Source organism: Lepidochelys olivacea (assembly GCF_965140295.1).
Source record: "Lepidochelys olivacea isolate rLepOli2 genome assembly, chromosome: 3".
NCBI classification, from domain to species: domain Eukaryota; kingdom Metazoa; phylum Chordata; order Testudines; family Cheloniidae; genus Lepidochelys; species Lepidochelys olivacea.
This window is the reverse complement of record NC_140413.1, coordinates 11741363-11753948: the sequence shown is the minus strand read 5'-3', so window position 1 is coordinate 11753948 and position 12586 is coordinate 11741363. Positions and strand designations below refer to the sequence as shown.

Below are 12586 nucleotides of genomic sequence, written 5' to 3'. Positions count from 1 at the left end.
CAGACCCAGAACAGAGGCCTGTGGGACCCCACAAGATACGTCCTCCCAGTTTGACAGCAAACCACTGATGATTGCTCTTTGAGTACAGTTTTCAACCAGTTGTGTACCCACCTTGTAGTAATTTCATTTACACCACAGTTCCCTAGTTTGGTTATGAGAGTCATTTGGGACTGTGTCAAAAAAGTTACTAAAAATCAAGATTTATTACATCTTCTGCTCCCCCCATCCACTAGGCCAGTTACCTTGTCAAAGGAGGAAATTTGGACTTTAGTGACAGTGCAATGAAAACAATCATGGAAAGATGGCAGCGTGTTTCTAATTAAGGCTGTGCTAAATTTTGCATGTAGTTCCACCACATCGAAAGGGTTAAAAAAGAATCTGCCTGAAATTTCTGATGCACAGTCCAATAGCAGAGGTAAGTTTCAGAGTGGGATCAGATATGTCTGCTGGGAGATCATGTGACAGATTGAAACACCTGAAAACCTTTTTCTTTTGTAAAATTGTTCTTGTCTCTTTATGGACAATTGTATGCTTGATTCTGATCTCACATACACAAGTTTTAAACCAGTGTAACTACAATGGATTCTGTAGAGTTACTCCTGTTTTAGGCCGGTCAGCCTAAAGGAAGGAGAATCAGGCCTCTGAACTTAATGCAGATTCGCCTAATTTCCTCTGTTCTCCTCAATGTGGATGATGAGTTTTGGAGCAGAGGGAGGAGGTCTAGGTGCCATGGAGATCCATGGAGTGTGTTACATATTGGACAGCCAATCTGTGACTGAACCCAGCTCCTCTGACACCACAAACTGAAGGGATTTGTAACAACTATAAGAAATAAAGATCCACCTATAGGAGCTCATTGGAACCGACAGAGATCTGTGGACCATGGTCTACAATTACCCAGGTGTGGAAATAACATGTGATAGGGACATTTTTAGGGTATTTTCTTTTTGATTTTAAAAAATAAACTAATTGAATTTCTAAAGGAGAAGAGTAATAGAAACAGTCCCCTTGCCTCCCACCAACACAAACATACACACCGAGATTAGCTCAAATTAACTGGCTTTTATTAAAAGGAGAGTAACAAATCTTATATGGGTGATACAGGAGCTTCCTTCTCGAATTACTCCAGCTCACAAGGTTTTTTATAACCCGCACTCCAGGGTACCATTCAAGCAGGATCTGATGATTTTAGAAGCAAGTGGCTGTCTCTCAGATTCCCAGAGATCCTGCCTAGACAATCACTCAAAATATCTCCTGTACAAAGAAAAGAGAATCAGATTTTTTGATATTTTCCCATAGAACAGGAATAATGTGATGTTTGATTTCAAATCAAAAAGCACAGGAGGAATTGCCCAGTCACTCTGTGGTGAGTGAAGAGGTTCCTGGTTAACTCCATCAAAGGGAAATTATTTCCCCTACTGCGATATTCTGTTACAGAGTTTTAAGGAGGATAGTTGTATGGATCTAAACAGGTGAACTGGCTGCCTGTAAAAACTATACTAAAACTATACTGCAGAAAAGCACGACTCACATCCAGATACAGTTCTATCAAACACATCTTGGGCACAGCTGAAGCTAAAATGACAGATAATTACTTAGTTGATAAATAACTTGCTCTTAATGAATGAAAGGAAATTCCAATACTATCTATGGTTAGCTCTGTTCTGGTGGGAGTTCCATACTAGCAGCCTGGCCTGGTGATGGCACAGATCTCTGGGCATGCTCAGTGAATCAGCCAAGAGCGTCACCCTGCAGCTGCTTACCCTGGTCACCTCAAGCCTAGTTCCTACAGGTCCAAGGGGCTCCCAGTTTCACACGGCCTGTCCTCAACCTGCGTCTCTGGTGCTTTAATAGGTGGGAAAATCTCTCACCTTCCCAACTGCTTCTCGGGGAGCTGTACCTGATGTAACATTAATTTGACCTGACTGGGCATTCTGTATCGTTTTTGACAGATACTGCCTGAAACAAGCAGAGCAGGAATAGAAAGGCTGCAGATTTGCCATGTGGCCAAGTTAACTTTACAAAGGAGCCTTCATGTTAAAAACATTAAAAAAACCCTTCCGAATAGTGTTCACATTGATGTCACCAAGATTTTCATAATTGCCTCCCTTGGTCTTCAAAAGGGGAACAATAAAGGGCTAAGAGTCTGTACTGAGCTGCTTTAAGGACTGAAGGATTCATGAGATCTTAAATGGCTTTCAATCTTTAGTGGACTGGTGCTGTTTTAATTATATGGAAGAGTCAGCGCTTCTGATGATATGCCTGTGTCACCCACTGGTCAGCGTGCATTACATGTCCCCTCTGTGTCTCAATGTGACAGAATGCACTCCCTACACATTATAGCAATAATCTTTGCACAAGGTATGCCTTGTGAGGTATCATTAAAAACTCATGACTTGCTGATCAGTGATATCATGGTAAAATGTGTATAGCAGCATTATGTGTGAAGTTATAAACTTTCCACTATATGATGTTAAAACTGCATGTTCAAAACTCATAGAGAACCAAACTGGACTGTCTTGAACAAAGGAGTGTATGTTTGCCTTGATTTGCATGTAAGTGGTAAATGGAGTCATAAAAGGGAGAAGGGAGGAAACAAAAGGAAACCTGCATGTGAGCATACACAGGTGAAAAAACCTAGCAGGGAACATCCTTCCACGCAGACTTTTTGTCTCCTGGTTCTCAGCTGGAAATGCTTTTCAAGTGGGGGACTGAAACTATAAAAAGGAGGTACAAACACCACAAGAGACCCCTCTGTCTCCCTGTCCATCTCACTCTTTGCACCTGAGAAGACAAAAGAAATAGCTGTTGGACTCTGGGGGAGGGGTCCTGACCTGTAGAGTTTGGACAGTAAGACTTCTGGAAGCATGTGGTGAGAAACTTTGCTTGAGTCTAATATAGTTTGTTAAGTTAGGCATTAGAAAGTATTTTATCTTTATTTTTCTTTTAACCATTTTTTTACTTTTATGCCTCATTGCTTGTACTCACTTAAAATCTCTTTAGAGTTAATAAACTTGTTTTATTGTTTTTATCTAATTCAGTATGTTTAAGCTAAAGTGTCTGGGTAATTCCATTTAAAGTGATGAACTGGCATATATTATTCCCTTAAAGGAATAACACGCTTAATATATTTGGTCTGTCTAGGAGAGGGATGGACAGTACAGGACATACATTTCTGGGGGGAAATCCGGGACTGAGAGTGTGTTGGGGTGACCTTGCAATCTAACCAAAGCTGGTCAGAGCCAGAGAGTGACTCAAGTGTGGCTGGCAGGCTGCAGTTACACACAGACACTCAGGGGGTGACTTGCATGCTGGAAGGCAGTTTGTGAGCAGCCCAGGTGGGAGCTACTGCGGCAAGGTAAAGTCAGGTTCCCAAGGTTGCAGGGCAGAGATGACACAACCCCTCACTGGCCTGGATCACACCCTCCTATGTCACACTGAGCTACAGAGAATGGGATTCTTTTATAGCCTCAGCTAGAGAGCCTGGCCCTTTAGCTCAAATTGTAGAGACTCATGTGCTTCACTCTGGAGATGTCTGCTTCAATCCTCCATCTGTTACAATGCCCTTCACACTTATGTGTTCTACCTATTCTGCAAGCTGTCACACACAAGCTACTATACTCTCAATGCAGCTCCTCATGCACGTTAGAATTTGCAGCATCTGGACCCATATATACTGTAAGGAAGCCCAATGAAATGCTGCACTGTACCTGTTCGACTGATGTTTTAATGAATTTGTTAGTTTCCACTCAAATATTTTTCACACTGGGTTCATCTGGATGGACCCTTTAGTGAGGACTAGGACACACGTTCAGTTACCACGTTCTGCCACTTTTGAGTTAACTAGTTTGAAAATACTTTACTGTATTTACTTTATTACCCTCCCTACACACACACACATTTACATCCACCCTCAGGTGTCAATACATTCAAACATTTTTGGCTTTTCTCCATAATTTTGTAGATTTTAAGGCCAGAAGGGACCATTAGATCACTAGTCTTACCTCCTGTATAACACAGGCCATAGAATTTCTAAGTCAAACTATTTACAATAATATAAGTATATTACATCTACACAGAAACCTTTATTAATTAAATTTGTAATGTCATAAAAATTAAATAAGGTTTATTTAACATGACCTATTGTCCAAAAAGCCATGTTGAATGGTATTATCTGTATTTCTAATCTTTAATTCTTTATTGATTGAGTCAGCTTTTCTAGTATTTTGCCAGGGATTGATGTCAGGCTAAGTGGCCTATAGTTACCTGGACTACCCTTTTTGAATGTTGGCATAACAGCCACACTCTTCTGAAATTTCCTCAACATTCCAAAATGTATTAAAAATTATCAGTGGAACAGAGATGTCATCAGCCAACTCTTTTAGGACTCTGCAGTACAAGTTATCCAGGTCTGCTGATTTAAAATGGTCTATACCTAGTAGATGTTGTTTAACATCCTCCTCAGTTACGAATGGACTAGATAGTAGTTCACCATCCTCCTGTAAGATCAGTACATCAACCTACTTCTTTCCAAATACAGAAGAGGAATATTAATTGAACACTTATGCTTTTTCTGCCTCATTATTAACAATTTTACCACCATACAGGAATGGGCCCATAGCATTTTAAGGATTTATTTTCTTCTTGATATATTTAAAAAATGCCTTCTTGTCCTTAGCCCGCCAGCCATGGATTCTTCCCTAATGTCCTTAGCTTCCCTTATCATATTGCTGCACTGCATCACTTCTAATTTAGATTGATTATTATCTATTTCCCATGTTTCTCATTTGTTATAGATATTATTTTATTTCTAATTGCCTTCATTCCTCTGCAGACTGATAGAGTAGACACAGTTCCTGTACTCTTTCCTGCAGACTTTTTTTTTGTTACTGCTTGATTTCTCTATTCTAAAATATAAAAGCAATGTAGACAATGGGGTTTTTGGGCCCCAACCTCTGCCCATATATGAAGCTTTGGCAGCATATGGAGGCTGTAAAAGCACCAAATGTCCTGGGGCGAGAATTCGCCCAAAGCATGAGCAGTACATGGCTGCCATAAGAGGGCTATGCTGTCCCTGTTGCAAGCATTGGAGCTGGGGTGGTGCTGGAGACATTGCTGGAGGCTGTCAGGTCTAAGGGGACATACCCAGTAACGCTGAGAACTGTGCAGACTCTGAGCTGCTCCAGGCTGTGGATTAACCCTAAGAAAACCTGGGTAAGGCAGTTGTAAGTAGGACCAGCCATTGGTGGCCTAGAATGTGGAGAGCACAAAAGTGGCTTAAGTATCCTTTGTCCCTTGCCTCTGGACTGAGCCTCCAAGCGCATTAAACTTCAGCTTGGATATTGGACAAAGAGGAAGAAATATTTCCGTTCACACGGCGATGTCTCTCTTGTGACTTGTTGAACTTACAGTTTACAGCAGCTGTACTTTCGAGAGCATATTCCAACGAATATATAATTGTAGGGACATGGTCCAGTGAAACAGATACCAGAAACATAGCTACATCGCTTCCTGGACCTCCAAGCCTGCGAGAATTCTGCAGAAAGAAAAAAAGAGTCTTAATCATCATTCTGCAGAGTAGGGTAAATACGACTTGAGATTCTTGGATAACAGGCATTTCCCAGGCACTAAGACTTGGGGAAGTCAGCCCAGTTATTTTCCAGGGCTAAAGTTTATCACAGCTTCAGTGCTATTTAAATAGCTGCATTTCTCTGCACCTGCAGTGACAGCCTCTAAGAAAACAATGGCGTGAGTGAATTAAACAGGGGCACTGACTTCCGAGCTGCAGAGTTCAGAACCGTACCTCTGAGCACAGCTGTCGTTCACTGCCCCATCCCTTTAAGGCAGGGGTCTCAAACTCCCGGCCCGCAGGCCATCTGCAGCCCGCGAACCTCCCCAGTGTGGCCCGCAGGGTTCCAATAGTTTTGAGGCCGGGTCTCTCCCTTAGCCCCACCTGCCGCTCCTGGGCGCTCCCCCCCAGGTGATTTACAATGGCCTGCGGCCCTGGCAGCGCAGCGGAGCTGAGCGACCTCTGCCTGCTTCCGCCATGTGTCTGCTGGCCCCCCCAGAGTGGCCCCGGGGCGGGAAGGGGCTGTGCCTCAGTGCTGCCCCTGCCCCCAGTGCCCCTGCGGCCAATAGGAAGCTGCGGGGGCGGTGCCCCAGGTAAGCGCCACACCCCCATCCCCTCCCACATCCTGCACCGTGCACCCCCACCCGCTCCTGCCCCCAAACTCCCTCCCAGAGCCTGCACCCCCACCCCCTCCCCATATACCCCCTCCCGCCCCCAAACTCCCTCCCAGAGCCTGCATCCCCGCCCCTTTTCCACACACCCAAACTCCCTCCCAGAGCCCGCATCCCCACCCCTTTTCCATACACCCAAACTCCCTCCCAGAGCCTGCACCCCCTCCCCACACCCCCCAACCCCCAAACTCTCTCCCAGAGCTCGCAACCCCACCCCTTCCCCCACCCAAACTCCCTCCCAGAGCCCAACCTCTCACCCCTCCCCCACCCAAACTCCCTCCCAGAGCCTTAGGCAGGTGGGGGGTGGAGTTTTGGGGGGCAGGTTCTGAGTGGCATGAGCGACATTATTGGCCCGCTGGGAAGATTTGAGGACTGGCACTGGCCCTAAGGTAAATTGAGTTTGAGACCTCTGCTTTAAGGAATGCAAAGCAAGAGGCTGCCTACATCACTAACTTCCCTTAGTGGCCGCTACTGTGGTTTTGATTTCATCAGGCTCTGAGAGTGATGTACCAGGCAGTACCATCAATGTAATTTGGCTAAGTAGGGTTGAACTGGCTCAGCGCTGAGTTGCATGACTACAACTTTTTGAAAGAGAAGGGCTTGAAAAAGCCCCTCTGGTTTGAATGCCTGAATGTCTGTGAGACTCTGCCCAAACTTTATTCTGAAGATTCACTTGGGAATAGTGTCTTCATGACCAATTTCCAGTTTTTGTTTATACCTGAAGGACCCTTATTTTGAAAATGCAGCTCAAATGTGCAGAGCCAAACCCTGTAGACTATTTACGTAAGAACATAAGAATGGCCCTACTGGGTCAGACCAATGGTCCATCTAGCCCAGTATCCTGTCTGCCGACAGTGGCCAATGCCAGGTGCCCCAGAGAGAATGAACAGAACAGGTAATCATCAAGTGATCCATCCCCTGTCATTCATTCCCAGCTTCTGGGAATTTAGGTTAGAGCATTTAAACTGGAGGTTATTGGGCATCCTAAATGGAACATGGTTGTGTCGGCAAAAACTGTCTCACTGTTCCCAGCCCTATGAACCTTCCCTTAGACCAAAGGGTATATTGAAAGAGGTTGGTCAGACTTCATTTTTTCTGTATCCCATCTGGATGTTCAGTCCTGTGATTGCCTGTTAGAGGAAGAGTATGTGCCATGCAGCTAGAACATGGGGTGGCTTACAGCAAGTCCCAGCAAGCTCTGAGGAAAACACTGAAGGGAATTTTTTTTTGACTGGTTATAATTCAGTCAGATCTCAATGATTCTTACTGGGGGCAGCAAAGACACATCCTGGCCTTCAGGACAATGCCTCTAAAATTTCATATGTTGTCTGAAAACTGAAGAGGTGCTAGAACTCATAAGGAAAATGCCAAAAACTTATTTCTAATAGAAAGCATTGGGCAACCTTAGTGTGTGCTCCCAGCTATTCCTCTAGCTCATCCCTTGTCTTCCTTTTCATCTTACCTGGGGCACCCTGGAGCACCAGGAAGACAAGAGCAAAGAGCAGATAAAGGATCTTCATGGCTCAACGTCGGCTGGGATCTCAGTGTCACTAGAGGGAAGAAACACCAAGACAGAGAGGAGACAAAGTCCCTATATTTCTTGGACACTGAAGACTGTGATATGCTGAGCACTAGAAATATTGTTCTAATCCAAATTAAATTTATAATATGTGTTCTGTAATAAGAACATAACTTTAGTATGGCCGTACTGGGTCTGACCAAAGGTCTATCTAGCCCAGTATCCTGTCTTCTGACAATGGCCAAGGCCAAGGGCTTCAGAGGGAATGAACAGAACAGGTAATCATCAAGTGATCCATCCCCTGTTGCCCATTCCCAGCTTCTGGTGAAATAAGTGTTCTAGGGACACTTCAGAGCATGGTTTTGCATCCCTGTCCATCCTGGCTAATGGCCGTTGATGGACCTATCCTTCATGAATTTATCTACCGGTAGTTCTTTTTTGAATTCTAAATCTCTCAATAATAATGATTGTTATCAATATAGATCCATAGAAATACTACAGAAATACAATTATGTGAGGCAATATATATTTTAAAAACAGATGTTTTGTAACTAACTGTAATTAACCAGTTTCTGAAATTAGGTTTCTCATGGTAATCTCTTTCTCCTTAGCCAAAGTACAGACTGGATAATTATCAGTTCATAAATATTTATGTATTTTATTAGCCAATATAGAATTGAAAGCAATTAAGGAATTACAGAGCAAAATAAAGGTGGTTGGATGCTCACGTTTGTGAAATTTATAAGAACAAATTCATCACGTGATGTTATAGTTTATCAAGAGATAATAAATCACATCAATTCATTCTAGGCTATATAGTCATGTTTCTTAGTTAAACTTTACCGAAGTTCTGTACAATGTTGGGCAGGTGACTTTGGTACCAACATGGAACTATGAAACCTTAAATGCAGATTCTTATTCATTTCTAATTAAGCTGATCACCAGTGAAATTATTGGAATGCCTATGGCAACTGAACCAAAAAGCTCTAAATTTACAGTTTAGAAAACCAAACAAGTTACTTAAGTTCTAAGAATGATAATTTAATTAGTTATCACACATTAAACCCCAGACAGATAATGCAGATAATGATTTACAGTATTCCAGTTTCTCTGGAATTTTACCAATATTTAGGCCACTTTAACTAAATATCCAAGGTTAACTAAATATTCCAATAGTGGTAACAATTACCAGGCAATTCAAAGCTTCTTCCTCTTTTTGGGTTAGAACTGCCAATTTCGCTCAACCACAAAAACGGATAAACTCTGAAACACTCAGGGTTTCTCTCAGCTATCTTTTGCTGTAGGAAATATTTCCTTTTACAAGTATTTCTCACCCTCAGCACTCAAAATCACGTATGGAGTCACTCTAATTTCTGGACAACTAAGCTTCAGTTTGGTAGTGAAATACAAGTATATGTCACACACTTTATAACAGCTTGCTTTTCTCCATCCTCCTGGCCTGGGGATATCAGAAACTTTTGGATAACCGGGAGTTTGGCTAAAGGGAAATGCTAGGAAATTTAGAGCAAGAAGCCAGGGGCAGGAGGAACATGAGGGGCTGTGCTATGCTGCAATGATGTGGGTCCCAGCAGGATATAGACAGAGCCCAAAGAGAGGCAGAGATGAGGGTGGAGGAGAGAAAAGGAGAAGGAAAGAAGGAGGAGAGGGGGACAAGCTGCAGGAGACAGGAGCCTCCTTGGTTCTGCACGAGTGCTTCTCAGTACTGACAGCCCCGGGGGAGTAAGCTGACCCTACCCCTCACTGTTTGTACTGGTGCTTGCAGAACCCAGGGCTATCAGAACATTTTCAAGCAGCACCAAGGATGCTCCTGTCTCCTGTGGCTCCTCCACATCCTCTTCTCTCCTCCTTTGGTTCCTCCCCTTTTCTCTCCTCCACCCTCCTCTCATTCACCTCACTCCTACCGTGGTCTCTATCTCTTAACTCCTCTCCTTTCTTCCCCTGTCCTTTCTCCGCCTGAGTCCTTCTCCATTCAGCCTTCACTTTAACCCCTTCATTTGTTTCTATCTTGCCTGTTTGCTCCCTCTCTCTCTGTCCCCCTCTTTGCTCTCCTCCCCCACCTTATCTCTCATTCTTCCCCCCTTTTCTTGCTGGTCTCATCCCTAACTCCAGAAGTTTTTCCAAATTGTAGTTCTCAGCCTTAAGGTTACTTAATCAGTGGGTGATTAACTAACACATCACTACAGGGGACACGCTATGCATTTGGATAACTAGGATTTCTGGATAAAAGGAATTCAGATAACTGGAATTATCCTGCAGATGATTTTAACTCAGGAAGCTTTAAAATAACCAACTTTTCCTTGAGGTAAACAAAACACAGGCAGTTTTTCTACTTATCCATTTATATTGGCATGACAGCGAGTTCTCCAGCTCAGCCTCCCAGTAGCCTTGAGTGGTTGCTAGAAAATTCATTCAGGTAGTTCATTCACTACTTGTTCTCTTTCTGGATTTCATAGCTGTCTGCCTAGATAAGATTTTAAAAGGAGAGTTAAAAGGGTGATTATTAAAAAAGTGACTTTAGTAGTTACCAGACAGGAGGCGCTCTCAGTTGCCAGGTGATGACAGTCCTGCTAGCCGTCTCTCTGATCCAGATTTATGAGCTACAGAGAGTGATGTTTTGAACAGAAGAACCTGTTTTATATAGTTTTTGAAGGCTTGTTTTCTTCTTTGCAAATCTGCCGTGGGCCAATCAGAAAGTGATCTGTGCTTCTGGGGAAGATTTTAAATTTCCAACCACAATCTGGATGTTGGAATTCTTGCAACTCTCTGTTGGGAAAATGCCATGGTCTTTGAGCAAAACATCTTGTGCCATCCCAGATTGTGTAAAACACGGTAGCCCACAGAAGTTTGTGCAAAATGTCTTGGGACATATAACGAACACCTCTGATCATCCATGAACATCCTCAGGCCACTCTCCATAGGCCTCCCTGCCTTGCTGTTCTTGGCCAACTTGACACTTCCCCAAGTGTCAGTTTCTTTGTCAGCACTTTGAGCGGCCGGCAGAAATCTCTTTCTTTTAGTCAGGAGAGAGTCTATATGTAAAGTCCTTTTACATTCCTTGATGATTCTGTATGTGTTTCATAGTTCATCATGCAGCAACATAAAGCCACTTGACTCATTTATTACTAATAAAGTTGTTAACAATTAAATCAACAGTAAGACAAACTGCTCTACATGGCTCTGTACCAGTAGCTGGGAAACCTCTAAATTTCATTTGTGAGATAGTAGAATGGTATGAAATATTTAGAAATAAATACTACTACTACTACTAACAATATAAAGTTGCCTCTGCTTTGTGCCAGTCATTGGCTCTTTTGGTTGCCTAGGCCCTATAAGATTTTAGTTGAGTTCACCTTACAGATTTTCACTTCACATTGGCTTTGAACGTTATCACCTTCATTAACATAAATCAAAAGCTGTGTTACCTTTGATAACGTTAGTTAGATGTTTCAGGTGGCGCAGATAAAGACACCTAACGTTGAGGTTGCCTGACACTTTATTCTATTTGCCCCTGTTTTCAATTACTTACAACTTTGCCAGACTTAAAGTGTATAAAGTTTCCTGTGGTGTGAAGTGCAAATCCAGTGTTGGGTTTTTTTTTTTTTTAGCAACAAGCCTCTAGCTGGATCTGTACAGGAAAACACAGCTGGGACATGGGCATTTTGTTAGGGTATAATTTAACCAAGCCTGAATGGCGTTCCATGGAGGCAGCAATGGAACAGGCCTGGCCTCAGCGCTTCTCACCTACCCAATTTAATATTTCTGCTGCAAACCATGGAGGTATTAATACACTTAGTTCAACATCTTTATTAATGATCTGGGTGATGGGATGGATTGCACCCTCAGTAAATTTGCAGATGACACTAAGCTGGGGGGAGAGGTAGATACGATGGAGGGTAGGGATAGGGTCCAGAGTGACCTAGACAAATTGGAGGATTGGGCCAAAAAGAATCTGATGAGATTCAACAAGGACAAGTGCAGAGTCCTGCACTTAGGAAGGAAAAATGCCATGCACTGCTGCAGGCTGGGGATTGAGTGGCTAAGCAGCCGTTCTCCAGAAAAGTGGATGAGAAGCTGGATATGAAACAGCAGTGTGTCCTTGTTGCCAAGAAGGCCAACGGCATATTGGGCTGTATTAGTAGGATCGTTGCCAGCAGATCAAGGGAAGTGATTATTCCCCTCTATTCAGCACTGGTGAGGCCACACCTGGAGTATTGCATCCCGTTTTGGTCCCCCACTACAGAAGGATGTGGACAAATTGGAGAGAGTCCAGCGAAGGGCAACAAAAATGATCAGGGGGCTGGGGCACATGACTTATGAGGAGAGGCTGAAGGAACTGGGCTTATTTAGTCTGCAGAAGAGAAGAGTGAGGGGAGATTTGATAGCAGCCTTCAGCTACCAGAAGGATTTCCAAAGAGGATGCAGCTAGGCTGTTCTCAGTGGTAGTAGATGACAGAACAAGAAGCAATGGTATCAAGTTGCAGTGTGGGACATCTATGCTGGATATTAGGAAACACTCTTTCACTACGAGGGTGGTGAAGCACTGGAATGGGTTACCTAGGGAGGTGGTGAAATCTCCATCCTTAGAGGTTTTTAAGGCCCGGCTTGACAAAGCCTTAGCTGGGATGTTTTAGTTGGTGTTGGTCCTTCTTTGCTGAGGGTGCAATCAGTCCCATCATCCAGATCATTAATAAAGATGTTGAACAAAACTGGTCCCAGGACCGACCCCGGGACACTCCGCTTGATACTAGCTGCCAACTAGACTTCGAGTCATTGATCACTACCTGTTGAGCCCGACGATCTAGCCAG

At 43.5% G+C, this 12586-nt stretch overlaps 1 long non-coding RNA gene across 1 annotated transcript; it reads right to left on the bottom strand.

Moving 5' to 3' along the window:
* Nucleotides 1-1047: 1047 nt before the first annotated feature.
* Nucleotides 1048-10415, bottom strand: LOC311518632. The gene is made up of 4 exons (XR_014711056.1): nucleotides 10306-10415; nucleotides 7703-7790; nucleotides 5410-5536; nucleotides 1048-1254 (listed from the first exon to the last, which is right to left on the bottom strand). It is a non-coding gene; the product is annotated as an uncharacterized lncRNA (long non-coding RNA).
* Nucleotides 10416-12586: the final 2171 nt, after the last annotated feature.